Source organism: Helianthus annuus, chromosome 5 (genome assembly GCF_002127325.2).
Source record: "Helianthus annuus cultivar XRQ/B chromosome 5, HanXRQr2.0-SUNRISE, whole genome shotgun sequence".
NCBI lineage: Eukaryota > Viridiplantae > Streptophyta > Magnoliopsida > Asterales > Asteraceae > Helianthus > Helianthus annuus.
Window position 1 is genome coordinate 41,065,391 of NC_035437.2, and position 20,888 is coordinate 41,086,278.

Consider the following 20,888-nt stretch of genomic DNA (forward strand, 5'->3'; position numbering starts at 1 on the left):
CTTAACACACGTTATACAATATTAACTTGTATGTTCCATATTAACTTGTACACATATTAACTTGCAAACCACTTTCATATACATGAATACAAGTCGGGTTATAATGGATGCTTACATGTTATCATATGTATACAAGTGGGGTTACAACAAGATTACGATATTAACTAAGCTCACCATTAAACTCATCACCCCCGTCGACTGTTTTCACCCTTGTCACATGTTAAGCAATTACATGTTCCGAACAGACAAATTGTAACACATGTTAGATCAGTATATACACATCATGGTGTTTTGTAAACCCCTAGCTTATACATGAATATATGTCAGCTTACAAAAAGATTATAACAGAGGCTTAACACATGTTATACATTCCAAAATGTGCAAAACAAACACATGTTATAAACGAACGAAGAGTTCTTTCCCACGTTATATATCATTCTAACAGTGGCTTAACACATGTTATACATGAACACATGTCAGGTTACATCATGGTGTTCTGTTACAGCTTGAACCATCAACACATGTTATAAATGAACGAAGATTTCTTTCCCAAAGGATGTGACTTTCATATACATGAATACAAGTCGGGAACTCTTCATTCTCATGACCACTTACAATTAATCGAGTCAGCTCTTCATTCTCATGACCATATATGGCACATATATCTAGCAACTTAGGCAAGTCGAGCAACTTCTTTTCCTGCAAAATGACTACATGCATATCTAGTAAACAATCATGTGATAAAATATTAACCTCTCAATAAATGCATAGCTTTCATAATTTAATCAACCCTTATTTTTTTTTAAACTAAATAAATAAATAAATAAATAAAACCACTTTAATGTTAATAATTTACATCGAGATAGTTGGTAAACGGGCTACAAGCTGCGCCGCTACCCCTTTTTGAATAGCAAAACTAAGCCTTTTAAAAACTACGTCCATAGATCTCGGGGTCATAACATTACTATGCATGACCTTTTGAACTCGACTAAGTAGGTCCACAGCCTCTGGCGCCAGAAAACCAAAAGTATCAAAAGCAAAAGGGATAAACACGTGCTGGTTGTCAAGGCATGCTTTCTCATGCTTGATCACCTTACCTGAAGCAGCCTTTAAAGCAGCCTGACCCACTGTGAAAGCACTACTCCCTAAGCCCACAAGCGGAGAAACCCCTGTTAGATCCACACATGCGTGTTTTCCTCCTACCCATCCAAAGACCAGAATGTCAGCTGGTCGAAGGGTAGATCTCCCTTCCAACGGGTCTGTTAAGAAATTAGCGGGTGCCTCTTTCTTAGCAGAAATGCCAGCACACCTGAATATGTCGAAAAGGACATCCCTAACCAAATCATGTCGGTATTTGAACCCCGGGAGCTCTTTACAATGAACGGCATGCTCACCAAAAGAATCCAAACACACCTTATGACAAACCGGGCATACCTCATCAACTGGGAATAAAGGAATCATGAGGCGATACTTAAGAATAGTACGGTACTCCACCGGCGACATATGCTGGCCTAACCCATCTATAGGTATAGCAAGAAGAAAATCTTGTGCATGTGGTGCTCGGAGACACTCAAAAACGGCTCTTTGTCTAACGGTCAAGTCAAACTGTACTTCAATTTCGTGGACAATTTTACTAAAAAGAGCACTCACCAATGCATGTTGAGTTTTAGGGGGGCGGTGTCCTTATCAGTGAAACCGCTGAAGTCAAAGCTTGGAATCGTATCACGAAGACAAGCCAAAGCACAAACATAATCAGAATCCATACCGCATATGCCACTGTCTCTTAAAATGTGGTCCTGTAGCACCCACGATTGGGCCCTCGAGGCCACAAAAGCATAGGATGAAGCCTCTACAGCCGAATACAACCCCAAACCTCCAAACCTAATAGGTAAAGAAGCCAGTCGCCACTGGAGGTCTCCAAAGAAAGGACCTCCACAAACCACCAATTCCTCAATCGCCTCACGCAAACCTTTGTCAAAAAACAACGCTGCATCTTCCATGTGTACAGGTTGGCATGTCCTCAGGCCAAAGAAAAGTTTGGCAATGCCCATACAGGATCGAAGCAATAGTAGTTCACTCTGCGGGTCACCTAATTTCGGTAGAAGACGCATCAAATCTACTGCCTTAGCAGCTCTATTCTTTGCCAACCCACTAATAAAGCTTGCGTCTCTACTAACAGCCCCCCCCCCCAAGAAGCTTCACCCCCACTAATGGCCTCCCGATGTCCTTAGGAAATAATCCTTCACGAAACTTGCTACCATCACAAGAAGGCCAAAATAGCTCAGTTTTCTTAATATTAAGTTCAAGACCCAATATTGGACCCGACACCTTAATGATGTCCAACACTCTAGCCACCTCTTTTGAACCTCCAATGACAGTCCCATCATCAAGATACCAAGCATGAAGGAGAAGCTTGCATTTGTCTCTAATCTGATGCACAAGGGGGTGCAAAACAAGCGCGAAAAGAAGTGGTCCCAATGGGTCCCCTTGCTGAACTCCCGTGGTAGACCAAATGTGCCCATCTCCAACATACAATCTTGCTGGCTGCCCATATAGAAATTCCACCCACAAAGAAATAGAAGGGCACCTCATCCTGACCTTCCGAAGTAAGGCTGATCTATCCACCTGGTTAAAAGCATTAGAAAAATCTACCGTAAGCATTGCAAGAGACCCATCAGTGTGACGTTCACTTAGAACCCTATTGACGCTGTGCAAAATGGCCTCAGCGCCACCCGACACGCCGACTCCAAACTGAAAATCATTAAGGTACTTGGTCATTTCTTTACCAACACCCTTCATAGCAACCTTAGAAACCAAACGCCTCCAAATAGTACCCACTGCAATAGGTCTAATTCCATTGTCGGGTTTTAAAAGCGGTGTAAGTGGAGCAGACGCGACAAACTCTGCCAAACACGATGGACATTTCCCCCCTAACCATAAGTTGACTACCGCAGTGATAGCGCATAAGAGATCAGTGGCAATAGCAGACCCCTCTCCACAAAAAGCATCCAAAATGTGTTGTGCCCTCAAGCCATCCCTCCCACATGAGGTTCCTTTAGGAAACGATTTAATGCAGCAAAGAACACTATCCACCTCTGCTACAAGGTGAGGCTCAGAATATATAGTACCTGGTATAGATGGAGGTTCTCTGTACGGGTGTTTAGCCTCTAAAGCCTGTATGGTATTATCATTGTACGGAGCAACACCGGATGAACATAACACCTTCACTGCAGCTGTAAAGTGGCCATCAGCAACCTTTCGAAGACACTGCCTAACATTGGTATTACTAACAGAACTCTCCTCAGGATTATCAACACCTCTTTGACCTAGAGACCCCACCGTAGGACTATCAAATATATTTTTAACTAACATAAAAATGCCATCTTCTTTCCCCCATGTGGCTAAAGAATTCAGAATTGATCTTTGTTGCAATGCCTTCCTATTCCCAGACCTTCTTTCTTGCCTATTTTTTGGCCTGACCACTTGCAAAGTGCACCGAGGAAGAAGGAACAACCTAACCCACGCTTCAACGGATCTAGGTTGGGCAACCACTTTGTAGAGAGCGGTTTTCAACGCCTGAGAGAAAGCTAACCGACAGCTATGAGGGATGCTCTTTACGGTGACAATGGGTGCTTTAAAGACACGATCTAGTAGAACGGTATCCAACAAGAACGACTCATGAACGTTGGTCACGTGCGCCTTGGGAGAGGGCCTCGAAATCCCTATAATGTAGCTATCTATGTCATTATCACGATTGTTAAAACGGACAAGCCCATCGGGGTGATGGCATCCACGACTCAATGCATGTATACTCAAACACTTCCCACACATCCATTGGCCAAAAAACTTCAAAGTACCTTCTACGTTCATGAACAACCCATGGTCCGTAGAAATAGCCTCACGCAACACACTTCTACGTTCCTCACTAGAAAGGTGCAACCTCTTGAGATGAGAGATCAACCGAGAAATCCCCTTATTTCCCACTTCACCATCCGGGCAACAATGAAACATACGAAAAGGACATGGCCAGGAGCCACTCAAAGGCGTAGAAGGAGTTGTCATCAAGGCTAAAAAAATCACGATTCAAGTTGAGACGAAATTTGGATGTAAAAACCAAAAATTAATCATAGGCATTTCATCAAACACTTGGAGGGCATCCATGAAAAAACGAATTAGTGAGTGGTAAAGAGGTTCGATTTTGAATAGATAAAAAAGGTTTGCAAAGTAAAGGAACGTAATTCAGAAGTTGAAAAACAAAAATTGAATGAGTGAATCGAGAAAGCATATTATCGAATTCAGTGACATTTAAATTTTGAAGATAAAAAAAATGGAGATTTAGGAGGAGGGGTTTTGGAAAAGACTCGAAATTTCATCAAATGCACCGAAATCAATTCTCATTGGTGGAATTGTCATTAAAGTGGTCGTGAAGTGGTAAGTGAGTGATCTGTTGTTTCAAATAACTCAAATTCCATTCCTGGCCCCTCATCATCTAGTTTCAGCAGCACCTAATAATGATGGGAGACTGAGTGAGTAGGCGACAATTACTAGTTTGATCCTTACACATAACGGGTTTTACATCATCGTATTGTCGTGCCTTCAAGAGAGTGTTCACAGCTTCGACTCTAGGTGAGGGTTTTCCCAATTCGGAGGCGAGTGTATCACGGCGTGGTGATTTAATAAATGTTTACCAAAATGGGCTGTTTTATTAAAAAAAAAAAAAGGAAAATAGCGAGGAAGAAGACGATGGGACGGTTAGGGGGTTTTTCTATTTTTCCTTTATTTTTATTTTTATTTTTTTTATAAAACAACCCATTTTAATAAATATTTTTTAAACAACCCATTTTGGTAAATAAATTTTCGAATAACACCCTTTCGGGAAAAAAACACTCAAATACTTCAAAATCATTTCCCTAGCATATTTGGACTTCTTGTGTGTTATATTAATAACCTTGTATGTATATCATGTATCACTTCAAATTACATAGCTTTTAATAACTTTGATACTTTCGTATTGTTGTCCCAATGGCAAGTCAAATATTTATGAACTACTGAACTATAAATTGGAAAAGAGTAAAAAGGTAAACACACCTGCATGATCTCTTGCACTTAGACTATCGGATGCCTTAGCACCAGGATCCCGATTCGAAGACCTTCACAGAAAACATTATGCAACCATGAAGTAAATGATACTACCAAAATGACGATTGAACTCAAAAACAAAAATAAATAAACATACATGCGGTAAAGAATCATAAACACGCGTCGGTTTAGCTCATGCTCACCGACAATCACTCCTGCAACTATTCCCTTGGCTCCACGATAAGGAAAGTCATACCATCTACTTTTATACTTCAAGAAACTTTCAAGAATCATAAACACGCGTCGGTTTAGCTTGAACCACCACCACCAGTTTTCTCTCTCTCTTTCGATTTCTCTGGACCACTCTTTCTCTTTCGATTTCTCTGGTACTCTCTCTCACGGCTCTCACTCTCTCTTTAGGCTTGCAGGTTGTAAGTGTTGTGTAGAGAGAAGGGAAAGTCATGGGAAAGAGGGAATTGAGAGAGCTGAGATTGTGATTTTGAATTGGATATGAAGAGAGAGAAAGAGAGGTGCATTAAAGATGATAGGACTAGACAGTGGAAAGAGAAGGAATATACTACCCAAAATGCCCTTCTAGTTGACTAATGTGTATTATTACATTTCTTTTAAATCTAATTGTTACCAAAATTATGAGAGCCATTGATCAAGTGTGATGAAACATAATCAATGGATGGTATTGGGTTTGCATAGTTTTTTTAAAAAAGATGGGGTTTCTTGTATAGCCAAGCCCTATATATATATATGGGGAGAAGATCATGCGAGAACCACCTCTTATTGCGAGAAGCAATGTGAACACAACCAAAAATGCCTAAAAATAGCTAAAAGTCACACAAAAAAAATTTAATATTTTTTATATAAAAATCGCTACTTTTCGAAGCCAAAAAAAAATTTAAAAAAATTAAAAAAAAATTTAAATAAAAAAAAATTTGGCCACTAAAAGTAGCGATTTGAGCATAAAATTTTTTTTTATATTTTTTTAGGTTTTTTGTAGGTTTAGTTTTTAGCATTTTAGCTTGGGGGGCGGGGTGGGGGTGGGGGGGGGGGTTTAGGTTTTTGGGGGGGGTGGGGGAGGGGGTTTAGGTTTTTTTTTTGGGGGGGGGTTAGGTTTTTTTTTTTTGGGGGGGGGGGGGGTGGTTAGGTTTTTTTAGCTATTTTAGGTTGTGTTCATATTGGTTCTCGCGGTTCTCACAATAAGGGTAGGGTTCCAGCGTGAACAACCTCCCAAGAGTGAACTGCGTGAACAGATATGGACCCTTGATTTCCTTTTTAGTTGTTAAGGGTAGGATTGTAATTATATAAAAAAATAGATTTAAATCATTATTTTAATAATTGAATTAAGTTACATCTTTCCTAACTTAAATTCATTATCCACATTATGTTTATTTATTAATAAGATAATTATCAAAACAAACAACAAATCACCAGATTTCAATTTTAATTTTTATTTCGGATTTCATCACCAGAATTCAAATTTTGATTTTTAAGATCCACGTAACCTTCATATTTCAACGGTATACACCTGTGTACATGGATATAAATAGAACATTACACATGTGTACTCAGCATCGTACATATGTGTACAGTAATTCACAGGTGTACATCAACATTCAATACAAAAAAAAATATGAGATATCACAAAAACAGACGATATACACATGTGTACATCGCATTAAAAAGAGGGCAAAATCAGAATACACATGTATACATCACATTTAAACAAATAATTATTTTAATAATTGAATTAAGTTACATCTTTCCTAATCCTTGATTTGATTTGTGAGAGATTTATGCAATCAATTTAAGAGGATAATTGATTACTTGATTTGTGAGAGATTTATCCAATCAATTTAAGATTGAAATTACACATATACCATTTTTGTATTTAATTAAATGGAAAAAATTAACCAAATAATTACTATCATGCCACTCACTTTAATCTCAAGATCATAAAAATCAAGGGCCCAGATCAGTTCACGCAGTTCACTCTTTTGTTCACGTTTGAACCTAATCCTCTATATATATATATATATATATATATATATATATATATATATATATATATATATATATATATATATATATATATATATATCTATACTACTTTATAAAGCATATAGGAAGGATAGAATGGTCTTTTGCCACTTTACAACTCTTTAAAGCCCATTGTACAAACCTCTTAAGCACAATTGTTGAAAACTTGTTTTCAACACCTGATGATACCACGCGGATCTTAGCGGATCTACTTGACCCGGTTTTTGTTTGATGGATCCAATATATTCGTATTATCACAGTTTACAACCACAATTTCATCCGCCGCTCCACATTTCTTTCACTTTCTAAACCCTAGATCCTCCACCGCATAACTGAAGCACCTCCACCGCATAACTGAAGCACCTCCACCGCACCTCCACCGCACCTCCACCGCACCTCCACCGCTCATCCATGGAACCTGTCTTTGCCATCACCGTCTTCTCCCCTTTCATCCATGGAACAGGTCATGTTTTTAACCCTATTTTGTACGTTTTTTTTAATCTTTGTCAGATCTGTGATAATACTTTTAGATCTGTTTTAATACTTTTAGATTTGTGATAATACTTTTAGATCTGTGATAATACTTTTAGATATGTGATAATACTTTTAGATCTGTGTTGGTTTTGTGATTATTTTAATGTTCTGTGAATGGATCAACATTAGGGCTTTTTGTTTGATAATTAGGGCTTTGTCAGATCTGTGAATGGACCAATTTTAATTTCTTGCATTAGGGCTTTGTCAGATCTGTGATAATACTTTTAGATCTGTTTTAATACTTTTAGATCTGTGATAATACTTTTAGATCTGTGAATCTTTGATAATTCTTTTAGATCTATGATAATACTTTTAGATGTGTGATAATACTTTTAGATCTGTGTTGGTTTTGTGATTATTTTAATGTTCTGTGAGATTTATAGAGAAAACGTAATTTCTGTTTCATAATTAGGGCTTTTTGTTTGATCTAATCGGTTACTGAATTATGGTTTTGTTTGTAAGGAGAATCCGATTGCAAGCTCACCGGCGAAGGAAGCATACAGGAATCGGCTGGCGGACAGAATGGTCTTTTGCCACTTTACAACTCTTTAAAGCCCATTGTACAAACCTCTTAAGCACAAGTGTTGAAAACTTGTTTTCAACACCTGATGATACCACGCGGATCTTAGCGGATCTACTTGACCCGGTTTTTGTTTGATGGATCCAATATATTCGTATTATCACAGTTTACAACAAAATCATTACAGCCTCAACATGGGAGTTATGGTGAGTGCATGCACATACCAAATAGTCATCGCTTAATATGATTTAAATTTGAATCTCTCTAATTAAAAGTAGTTTTGCTGTTACTTTGTTTTTTTAGGATTGGTTTGATCCAATTGCTGATTCGACTACTAGCCATCTCGATCTGATTCCCCACATGGTTTAGGGGTAATTGATTTTGTTTTTGACGTTTAAAGGTTTTAAAAATCATTGAATTTTGTATTAAATGGGAATTTCGACATCATTTCAGGAGAAGTTTAAAACAACAGGACTATGGAAGGATATACGGTGCTACATTGACAGTCAAGTGAGACCCCATCTCTTTGTTTAAAGTTCAAACACATAATTTGTTTTCAGTTTTTAATTTTCAATGAATTATACGAAAACGTAATTTCTGTTTCATAATTAGGGCTTTTTGTTTGATCTAATCGGTTACTGAATTATGGTTTTGTTTGTAAGGAGAATCCGATTGCAAGCTCACCGGCGAAGGAACCATACAGGAATCGGCTGGCGGACAGCCTCAACATGGGAGTTATGCAGAGTGCATGCACATACCAAATAGTCATCGCTTAATATGATTTAAATTTGAATCTCTCTAATTATAAGTAGTTTTGCTGTTACTTTGTTTTTTTAGGATTGGTTTGATCCAATTGCTGATTCGACTACTAGCCATCTCGATCTGATTCCCCACATGGTTTAGGGGTAATTGATTTTGTTTTTGACGTTTAAAGGTTTTAAAAATCATTGAATTTTGTATTAAATGGGAATTTCGACATCATTTCAGGAGAAGTTTAAAACAACAGGACTATGGAAGGATATACGGTGCTACATTGACAGTCAAGTGAGACCCCATCTCTTTGTTTAAAGTTCAAACACATAATTTGTTTTCAGTTTTTAATTTTCAATGAATTATACTAATTGTGATACTCTTATTGTGCAGCTCTACGGTTTGTAGGTTGAAGTTTGCTTAACACGCTTCAACCGTCGAACATGGTGCGGCTCAATTGAATAAGGAATGAAGTAGGTAATGTAGCTAGAATCTTGGCAGAAGGAAGCGACTGGAGTTTGTTTTTTAAGGTATTTACCGATTTTATTTACTTAATATTTAATGCATCTTTCCTGTTGTCATCGTATAACGTATTTATTTGTTCATGAGCTTTTTGTTTCTTGCCCCTTCTCCTGCAGGTAGTAATTTCAATCTATCTTTTCAAGTTGCTTGTGGTGAACAACTTTCCCACATCAATGGGAGTAGGTATGATTTTTGCTCTTTTTCTCATTGCTTCATGCTAGGTGCTTGGCCGGTTAGGCGGGCTGTGTAACGGGCCAAAACTACGGGCAGGTCGACCCAAAACACGTTTCGAATGGTTTTGATAAATAATTAGGGTGTCCAATATAAGCACAGATTTTGTATCATTATTATAATATACTACTTTGAATAAACTGATTCAAAAATTTTATGTACTAAAAGTACACTTTGCACGGCTGTCGACCTATTTAACTTGCTTGCCACATTTTTTTAGCTAATTTATTGTTTGACCCGTTAGATATAAACATAGTCGGAATTGGATCGACCCGTTTGTAAGTGTTTGACCTGTTTGCTGTTACTTTGTTTTTTTAGGATTGGTTTGATCCAATTACTTTGGTAGTCTATATAATTTGTGTGCTTTATAATGGTCTTTTTTGTATTTAAAGAAACTAACTTTGTTATTCTATTTTAACCATGAAGCATGATGGTCTGTTTTGGTTTCTTATGTGTGTTATATTTGTATTTTTAAGCTTGATTCTTTAGGGGATTTAGGGGAAAAATTAAAGATTTTGTGTGTGGAGATATAATTAGTTATATGTGTTTTTATGTTTTGATTATGCAGATTTGAAATATTATAAAAATTCAACTGGCTTTGTTTTACTGTTGTTTCGAATTTTGAAATAAGAATCTAGGTTAAAAGCTATATAGTTTGTGTGCTTTATAATGGTCTTTTTTGTATTTAAAGAAACTAACTTTGTTATTCTATTTTAACCATGAAGCATGATGGTCTGTTTTGGTTTCTTATGTGTGTTATATTTGTATTGGATGTGAAGTGTGTTTAGTTAGAATCCAACTTCAACTTATAATCCAAAGACAATTCAAAAAGCAAGTCATGTCAGTAGCTTTTCTTTGACTTTTGTCCTTTTTGTTTTTTTACTACTTACCACTGGAGATAAACTAAAAACTGAAATGTGGAGCGGCGGATGAAATTGTGGTTGTAAACTGTGATAATACGAATATATTGGATCCATCAAACAAAAACCGGGTCAAGTAGATCCGCTAAGATCCGCGTGGTATCATCAGGTGTTGAAAACAAGTTTTCAACACTTGTGCTTAAGAGGTTTGTACAATGGGCTTTAAAGAGTTGTAAAGTGGCAAAAGACCATTCTATCCTTCCTATATGCTTTATAAAGTAGTATAGAAGTATAGATACATATGTTGGTGTTACGGTGGGTATACTTTTTTTTGCGAAATACATACAAGAGTCGCCATTATGAATTCTTATATTGCTTAACATATTGAATCAATAGCATGCTCAGTTAGGTGGGCATTATGAACTCTCAGATTTGATTTACTGACTGATATTGATCTTTTTTTTATGGTCAAACACTTAAGACAGCTTGCTTGCTTGCTGCAGTCTCTATAAACACTGTGTGAAAGACCACATGCTTGCTTCAGTCTCTATAAATACTTCAGATGTATCAACACTCTACAAACACTCAACTACACTCAACTGAGACGAATTAAACTTTCAAATTGTAAGTTTATCTCAGTTGAACTAACACTCAACTACACTCAACTGTGAGGCTATGATGCATAAGCTGAGCCTGTCGACTCTATGATGCATAAGCTGAGCCTGTCGACTCTATGATGCATAAGCTGAGCTTGTGTTCTTAATATGTCTGAACTGAAACTGTTAAGGCTATGATGCATAAGCTGAGCCTGTGAGGTTACATATGTGTTTCTTGTGCTTAAAACAGCTGTACATCATGCTTTAAAGGTTGTTTAAGTTTAGTGGAAAATTACTCTTGTACATCATGCTTTAAAGCGGGGTTACATAACACAATAGACTGTGATGATTGTATTTTGAGGGTACATAGGAGATCCGAGTAGCATCTTGGCGGGGCAATATCCAGGTTGCATAGTTCTCACTTTGCAACCGTGTGTTGCAGCCATGGCTTTACCCGTAGTTGTGTTCATCTCTCAATTACATGTCTGAGTCTTCCAGTTGTAAAAGTATTAATCTGTCTGAACTAAAAGTGTTTTGAGGCTGTGATGCAAAAACTGAGCCTGTGTAATCTATCTGAACTGAAAGTGTTTTGAGGCTGTGATGCAAAAACTGAGCCTGTGTAATCTATCCAACAACTCAAGCAAATGTTTTCTTTGCATTTTAGGGGGAACATGGGTGCATCTCTCCACAGGGCATACAAGACACAGGTTATTGGCGGCAGCTCGCCATATTTAACATATAAAAAAACTTTATATGTTAAATTTGGCGGGCTTCCGCCAATGACCTGTGTCTTGTATGCCCTGTGGAGAGATGCACCCATCTTCCCCCTAAAAAACATAGAAAACATTTGCTTCAGTTGTTGGACCAAGCGAACCTTGCATAATGCGTCAAGGGAAACTATTGGTCGAGCGAGACATTTGTTCAGGTATCCTTATTTCATGATAAAATGATTATGAATAGCTGTGCATAAACTAATCGCAAGTTTGTTTGGTATATGCAGGGTAAAAGGGAACAGCAGTGTTCAGCACTGTGTCATTCTTGCTTGGTGCCATCACCTCAGTTGTCTCTGGCTTACCATCCGTGTACTTTACTAAAATTTGATCGGTGCAGTGAGCATGCGAGCGCAACAAGTGCAGCCGCAGCGGCGCGGTGAGGGCAGCCGCAACGAGCGCAGCGGCATGGTTAATAAAAAAATAAAAAAACTGCCACCTCTAAGTAGATATGTATCAGAATGTACAAATTCATATTTATTGTTTTGTTTATGCGTTTAATCGTTTGATTAACGACTCGATTGATTTGTTTGTAACCATTTGTCTGTAAACGAACTTATTTATCTTACTTTAATTTTTGTATTAAGCTGATCCTGTGAGGCTATGATGCATAAGCTGAGCCTGTGAGGCTATGATGCATAAGCTGAGCTTTGTTCTTAATATGTCTGAACTGAAACTGTTAAGGCTATGATGCATAAGCTGAGCTTGTGAGGTTACATATGTGTTTATTGTGCTTAAAACACTCGTACATCATGCTTTAAAGGTTGTTTAAGTTTAGTGGCAAATTACTCTTGTTGTGTACTCCGGATTTTGTGTTCTTAATCTGTCTGAACTGAAAGTGTTTGAGGCTGTGATGCGAAAGCTGAGCTTGTGTTCTTAATCTGTCTGAACTAAAAGTGTTGAGTCTATGATGCATAAGCTGAGCTTGTGTTCTTAATCTGTCTGAAGTAAAAGTGTTTTGAGGCTGTGATGCAAAAACTGAGCCTGTGTAATCTATCTGAACTGAAAGTGTTTGAGGCTGTGATGCAAAAACTGAGCCTGTGCAAGGTTCGCTCGGTCCAACAACTCAAGCAAATGTTTTCTTTGCATTTTAGGGGGAACATGGGTGCTTCTCTCCACAGGGCATACAAAACACAGGTTATTGGCGGCAACCCGCCATATTTAACATATAAAAAAACTTTATATGTTAAATTTGGCGGGCTTCCGCCAACAACCTGTGTCTTGTATGCCCTGTGGAGAGAAGCACCCATCTTCCCCCTAAAAAACATAGAAAACATTTGCTTGAGTTGTTGGACCGAGCGAACCTTGCATAATGCGTCAAGGGAAACTATTGGTCGAGCGAGACATTTGTTCAGGTATCCTTATTTCATGATAAAATGATTATGAATAGCTGTGCATAAACTAATCGCAAGTTTGTTTGGTATATGCAGGGTAATAGGGAACAGCAGTGTTCAGCACTGTGTCATTGACAGTCAAGGTGCCATCACCTCAGTTGTCTCTGGCTTACCATCTGTGTACTTTACTAAAATTTGATCGGTGCAGTGAGCATGCGAGCGCAACAAGTGCAGCCGCAGCGGCGCGGTGAGGGCAGCCGCAACGAGCGCAGCGGCATGGCTAATAAAAAAATAAAAAAACTGCCACCTCTAAGTAGATATGTATCAGAATGTACAAATTCATATTTATTGTTTTGTTTATGCGTTTAATCGTTTGATTAACGACTCGATTGATTTGTTTGTAACCATTTGTCTGTAAACGAACTTATTTATCTTACTTTAATTTTTGTATTAAGCATCATCTATCGCGCCTTTGCTGACTGACTTTTATAGATCACTACTTTAGGGAGAATGAACAATTATCCAAATATGGAGATACTAAATCTGCTCGAGGTATGATGCTGGTTGAACTTAAGAAACTAATTGAAGGAAATCCTTTATTTTGTGACAAATTTCAGTTCCAAACCTTAGGAATTCAAGATTAAGGACTCTTACAAACCTAAGACTGTTTGGGAAATTTTTGACTATGTTTTGTACATCTTACAATATAGTAGTTAATGTTAGTTATTTGTGAATTTGTATCACAATTTGAACCAACAAAAGCCTAGGTAGTCCGTCTATTTCAGGTAACATAACTAGAATCAAACAATTTTCTTTGTTTTCTCCTGAGTCGCACAATAACCACCAAACGCCATCACGAAACCACCAATCGCCGCAAATCGCTGATTCTCGCCGCTGAAGAAGGCCTCAACCGACCATCACATTCTGCTACACTACCACCATCGTCGTCACAAGCCACATTGGAAACTACATCCCCGTAGATAGCCCTAAACTCACCAACTTAAGTGATACCACTCCCGCCGCATCGCGCGGGTAAGTGACTAGTATATATATATATATATATATATATATATATATATATATATATATATATATATATATATATATATATATATATATAGGAACTACCCTTTATTGCTAGAACCGCGAGAACCAATGTGAACACAACCAAAAAATACCAAAAAAAAATATAAAAACACCCAAAAAAATAATTTTTTACTATTTTTTTTTTTTTGGAAAAATCGCTATATTTCTTCAATAATAAAAAATTTTAAAAAAAAATCGAGTAACAATTATCCATGCACATGTGCATTTGTGTCATTTCTTTGACAAATTCCGTAATTCATTATAAATATCAGACAATTGCACTTTCATTTACACTACCATTCATAATACACTACTTTTTACATTAACAATAATAGAAATGCACATGTGCATCTATATGTATGAACTTGTTATAACATTAACAACACTAGAAATGCACATGTGCATCTATATATATGCACATGTTATAACGTGTTTTAGTACACCACTTTGAATACCCATTCCCTTTCACTATCAAACCATCCATACTACACTACTATTACCTCCTAGCATCCGTAATACAATACCATTGCTTTTTACCATCCATAATACAATATTATTACCAATATTTCACTTTGTTATATGAACATCAACATCCTTTATACCATCCAAACAATATATTACATCATAAAGTGACAAATATAATCAAACCATCAACCACTAGATATAACTAACCAAAACACATGTATATATGGGCCTACTTCATCATTTAAAATCACAAACTTTTTGTACCAAAACAACTTATTTTATGTTGATACATATAGATGCACATGTGCATTTCTAATATTGGTAATGTAAAAAGTAGTGTATTACATATGATAGTGTAAATGAAAGTGTATTTTTTTACTACTGGTAATATATTATGGAATTTATCCAAGAAATGATACATATGCACATGTGCATCCATAACTGTTACTCGAAAAAAAAAACGTTTTTTTTTGTAACAAAATATAGCGATTTTTATTAGAAAAATAAAAAAAATTGTGGGTTTTTTGGATTTTGTTAGGAACAATTCAAATTCAAAATTTCTTTTTACACTTATCATTATTATTCGAATACAATGTTATAAATTTCATTTATACGTTTAAATTTACGTGAATTCGTAAATAATGAAAATTTACACATGTGTAAGTTTGCCATTTACACATGTTATTTGTTATATTTACACATGTGTAAAAATTCTAATAAAAGTGATTTTGAGAGGAGAAATGAATTATTTGATGTTGTAAATTCTTTTTTTTTTGTTGATGTATTTTAATTATCATGAGATTTGTATTAAAAAAAAATGGTTTTGATTGGTTTTTTTATTCGTTCTCACGGTCTCGCAATATTTAGCGTTCTCAAGATAATCCTCCCCTATATATATATATATATATATATATATATATATATATATATATATATATATAGGGGACCGCTAAAATGAAAACCACCTCCAGTTGTAAGAACTGCGCGAACCACTTTCTAGCCATTAGATCAAGATGATGGATGGATGAGATTAAAAGTATTTAAAAATAATATTAAGTATTTTTTGTCTTATTATGTCATTAATATTTTAATTGAAAAGGGTATTTAAGTAAAATTACTTTTTTTTGTCTTTTTATATATATTATATTTAATTGCCTTTTTGTCCTATTCATTAATTACTTTTTATTATTTTTATTTTTTAAACATAATTTCTTTATTAAAAAACATTTTTAAACTCAGATTTTTTTAAAAGATTTTTACGCCGGGTTTTTTTCAAGCGTCGTTATTTTTTACGCGCCAATTTTTTAACGTCGTTGTTTTACGCGCCGTTTTTAACGCCGTTTTTACAACGCCCCGTTTTTCCGCGCCAATTTTTTAACGCCGTTTTTTACGCGACAATTTTTTAACGCCGGTTTTTTTACGTTTTACACGCCGGTTTTCTTACGTTTTACGCACCGGTTTTTTTGCATTTTACGCACCGGTTTTTTTACGTTTTACGCACCGGTTTTTTTACGTTTTACTCACCGATTTTTTACGTCAAACGTTTTTTTACTTTTTATGTTTTTATATTTTACGTTTTATGTAAAACTTTTTACGTTTCAAGTTTTACGTTAAACTTTTTACGTCAACGTTTTTTTACGTTTTACGCGCCCGTTTTTTTACGTTTTACGCACCGGTTTTTTTACGTTTTACATGCCGGTTTTCTTGCGTTTTACGCACCGGTTTTTTTACGTTTTACGCACCGGTTTTTTTACGTTTTACGTCAACGTTTTTTTACTTTTTATGTTTTTAAATTTTACGTTTTATGTAAAACTTTTTACGTTTTAAGTTTTACGTTAAACTTTTTACGTTTTACTTTTTTACGTTTTACGGTAAACTTTTTACGTTTTACGTAAAAGTTTACAGTTGAACTTTTTTCCCACAAAAACTTTTTTACACGAAAACTTGTTTAAGCAAAGACGAACGCACCCATAAATCGCAAAGTCGGAAGGTGTCTCGGATATATTTTTATCGTCATCGACTAGGGGAAAAATAATGAAAAACTAACAACAACAAAACAAAAGTTTATATCGAAAAAAAAACGGGGTTTGGCTCAGATTATCCGATAATCAAAAGGCTGCAAAAGTGGGGTTGCAGGTTAAAAAACCTACCCTCCGCCGTCCTTGCCGCGCCATCGTCATCAAAATCTACGTTTTTTTTTTTTTTTTTTTTTTTTGCATCATCGCCACCCAAAAATCGATCGTATCAAAACTCACAGATTCAAAGAACACCAATCACCAACAGATCTAAAACCAACAGATCAATACCAACAGATCTAAACTAAACAGATCAATACCAACATATCAAGCCCACATATCCACTGATCAAACATAGTTCACTGATAAAAAAAATCACCAGAAAATCAAAAATCATTGATCAAAAATCAACAAGAACAAACCCATAGAGTTCATCAGACAAAAAACTAGAAACCCTATCAAACAAAAATGAAACCCCATCAAACAAAATAAAGAAACCCCATCAAAAATCAAGAAACCCCCAACTCAAACCTGGATCCGGGGACCTCCGCCGCTCACGGCGGCGCTGCCTTCATCCACTGCCACCGCCTTCATCCACCGCCACCAACCACAAATCCACCACCACCAAACACCAGTCTCAAAGGGGGCGGCGGAAAGGAAAGGGAGGCAGAAGATGCCGCCGGAGAGACGCCGCCACCAACCCCCAAATGTTATAAACAAACATAACCGTCGAACACCGGCTCAGATCTTGAAAACAATGGAACTCGAAACACCGGTGACATCAGACTATGGGGTTATGGTGGTGTTCTGGTTGAGGATCGGGGATGCAGCAGAGGTAAAGGCGGTGGTACGATGGAACACCGGCTCGGATCTTGAAAACAATGGAACTCGAACCACTGACGCCGTTCTCCGCCACCGGCGACGGCGGATAGGAAGTTTTTCTTTTGATTTGCAGGGGGTTTCTTTATGAGAGAGAATCGGAGGGGATGAAGGAGAACAGAGAAAAGACTGACATTTATAAAAGGAGGAGAGAGGAACTGACATTTTATAAATGAGGAGAGAGGGTGACATTTGGAGTAAATGACCATAATACCCTTTGAGTTGTCATATTATGATTGGTTGAGAGTGGTTCTCGCGGTTCTTACAACTGGAGGTGGTTCTTATTTTAGCGGCTCCCTATATATATATATATATATATATATATATATATATATATATATATATATTAAATGTTACCCCAGACCAAATCAAACAAAGAATAGTATTGTTTGTACTCTTATAGTAGTGGAATGATAAGTAGACGAACTTGGAATAATAAGGGCCAAGTCTAAGTCGTCGTGGTCACGAAGGAAAGTTTCAAAGGCGTTTGGAAGGGAAGTTGACGTTGACCAGTTAAGTTGATAAAGTTGGATGTTTCGTAAAGAAATTGGGTTGCAACTTACAATCAATTAGTGTTTGTAAATAAATACATAAATATAACTAACAAATAAAATTAATGATTAAAATAGATAAGAAGATAAAAGAGTCATCAAAATTTGTAATTCTTTTTAACATACTAGCAATTGAGGCCGCGTTGTGCAGCCGGGTTTGCTAGGATTTCACATGATCTGCAAGTGTAAGCGATTTGATAATAGGGCTATGCAAAGCCGGTTAATTGTCAGTTTGGATAACCGAAGGTTAGTTAACCGCTAATTCGGTTAATCTAAAAGTGTTAACCGTAACCATAACCGATAGGCGGTTAACCATGATTCGGTTAATCGGTACTTATGGTTCGGTTATTAACCGATATATTTTTTTTTTGGTGTTTTTAGATAAAAATATGGTTGTATTCTTGTATATAGTTTATTGATGTTTCACTAAATAAAACTTGATTATGTTCTTATACAAGCTATTTTAGTTTATAGAATATATACCGTAAACTGAAAAATGAATTAGTTAGTTCATAAGTAACTAATATAACCTTATTTTGGATATAGATATTTAGTTTGCTAAGGCAATAAATAAAAAAAGGACACAAATAAATAGAGACAAGAACTAAACATTTAACTTCAACCGTAAATATAAAAAAGAATCACAAATAAATATAAAAAAATAAGGTTCGGTTTAGTTAAATTCGGTTAATGAAGATATTTTAAACGTAACAGTAATCGTAACCATAACCGAAAGGTCGGTCAATCATATTCACGTAACCATAACCGTTCGGTTTAGACAGTTTCGGTTAATTTCGGTTAGTTTTTTCGGTTAACAGTTTGGTTTTCGGTTATGGTTCGGTTTTTGCTCACCCTTATCAAATAATACTTATTATTAAATACCAAACGAATAAAAGAAATTTAAAACTAAGATATTAAATTCAACTAACTAATAAATATTAAATATTATGTGACATTTTCTTACACGCAACTGTTTTGACCCGAACCCGTTTTAACTCAAACCAAAATAACTTTTTTTATGTGAACTTTTCTGACACGACATGTTGCCCAACCTGACCAATACGTATTATTAAATACCAAACCTATTATTATAAGAAAAATGAATAAAAGAAATTTAGAAATAAAATATTAAATACAACTAATTGATAAATATTCAATATCATGTTATAAATAAAAACTAATAAAATTTATATATGTAAATTCAACTAATCAATAAATATTAAATATGATGTGTCCTCTTTTGACCAGAAACCGTTTTGACTCAAATCAACATTAACCATTTTTAGGTGACATGTTTTGATAAGATATGCTGCTCGAACCGACCCGATCAATACATATTAGTAGGTATCAAACGTGTTATTAAAAGATAAATGAATCAATAAATCTAAAATTAAAATATCAAATATAACTAATTAATGACCCAACCCATTTTGACTCAAGCATAAATAGCCTTTTTCATGATGTTACCCGATCCGACCAATATTTATTATTAAAAGAAAAATCTATCTATACTTTCTATAAAAGGAGAAATCCCAGTGATATAAGAAAAGTTGATGTGTCAGCTGGAGATGCTGTCCAACAAGGCTTTTCTTATGTCATCCCCGATGAGGTGGCAGCCATAGAAGGAGCATAGTGATATCATAATTCAAAGATCTGCCATCCAAACCACTGCCTCTCTTTTCAAATTCAAAGGTCTGGCCCACATTCAATTATGAAACCACTGATGTTCATGCAAAATTCAAACCACTGATGTTTCATTAAAATGGGAGGGTAATTTGAAATTTAAAACTTTATAGGGATATGTAATTTACATTTAATGTCATCAGAGCTTCAATTCTTCTCTCTCTATAAATTCAAACCCAAATCCAAACTCGATCATAATTTCAAAAACCCATTTCAATCTACTCTCTCTCAACTCAGTATCTCTAAAACTGTAGATACAGAGAAGAGGATGAAGACGAAAGAGGCGTTGCATTTAACATCGATTTGAATATTATGCAGACCAACGGTAGTTTAAAAATAGATATTTCGTGATTTTTTCTTTTTATCACAAACTGAAGGTTTGTATGCTAAATGTTCTTCAGGTAGATCTTGCTGGATTTGTTATTTGGTGTTGAAGTCTTGAGTTCGTTGGCCGAGCTTCCGAATGTGATCAAGGTTATAAAATGGATCTCAACTTCATTGATGAAGAGGTAATGACTGTTTGTGTTTAAAAATAGATGTATATGTGTTTAAAATAAATGAGGTAATTGTTATTTTTTTAGTCATTGTTAATACACTTTGTAATCAGTTCTTCTTCTTCTTCGTGGTTTCTTGAGCTTTGTTACATGTTTTCCAGATTGAAGTTTCTTCAAATCGTCATCTTCTCCAATGCTTCCATCGATTCTTCTCTCACTAAATCTGGTAACAATCCGTGACCTAATTTCTTTCATGAATCTATGAAATTTGATTGATATGTTTGTAGCTTTTGATTTTGTCTTTGATTTATTATTGTTTATTCAGATGCTTGCATTGGTGTACAATGTGATTACGAGTAGATTGATTTTGATGTGTTTGTAAAAGGAGAAATCCCAATGACATAAGAAAAGCTGGTGATGTCTGTTTATTCATCATGTTTAATATCGATTTGAATATTATCACAAAC

The 20,888-nt window shown here is 35.8% G+C and overlaps 4 long non-coding RNA genes across 4 annotated transcripts; 3 read left to right on the top strand and 1 right to left on the bottom strand.

Annotated features, from left to right (window-relative positions):
* Positions 1 to 617: 617 nt before the first annotated feature.
* On the bottom strand, positions 618 to 5,344 carry LOC110940936. Its single transcript, XR_002593685.2, has 3 exons — positions 5,237 to 5,344; positions 5,089 to 5,150; positions 618 to 710 (listed from the first exon to the last, which is right to left on the bottom strand). It is a non-coding gene; the product is annotated as an uncharacterized LOC110940936 (long non-coding RNA).
* Positions 5,345 to 8,367: 3,023 nt separating this feature from the next.
* Positions 8,368 to 8,697, top strand: LOC110938997. The gene is made up of 3 exons (XR_002591877.2): positions 8,368 to 8,391; positions 8,489 to 8,556; positions 8,639 to 8,697. It is a non-coding gene; the product is annotated as an uncharacterized LOC110938997 (long non-coding RNA).
* Positions 8,698 to 9,024: 327 nt separating this feature from the next.
* On the top strand, positions 9,025 to 9,378 carry LOC110938998. Its single transcript, XR_002591878.2, has 3 exons — positions 9,025 to 9,090; positions 9,173 to 9,229; positions 9,329 to 9,378. It is a non-coding gene; the product is annotated as an uncharacterized LOC110938998 (long non-coding RNA).
* Positions 9,379 to 11,935: 2,557 nt separating this feature from the next.
* Positions 11,936 to 12,433, top strand: LOC118492479. Its single transcript, XR_004893943.1, has 2 exons — positions 11,936 to 12,069; positions 12,145 to 12,433. It is a non-coding gene; the product is annotated as an uncharacterized LOC118492479 (long non-coding RNA).
* Positions 12,434 to 20,888: the final 8,455 nt, after the last annotated feature.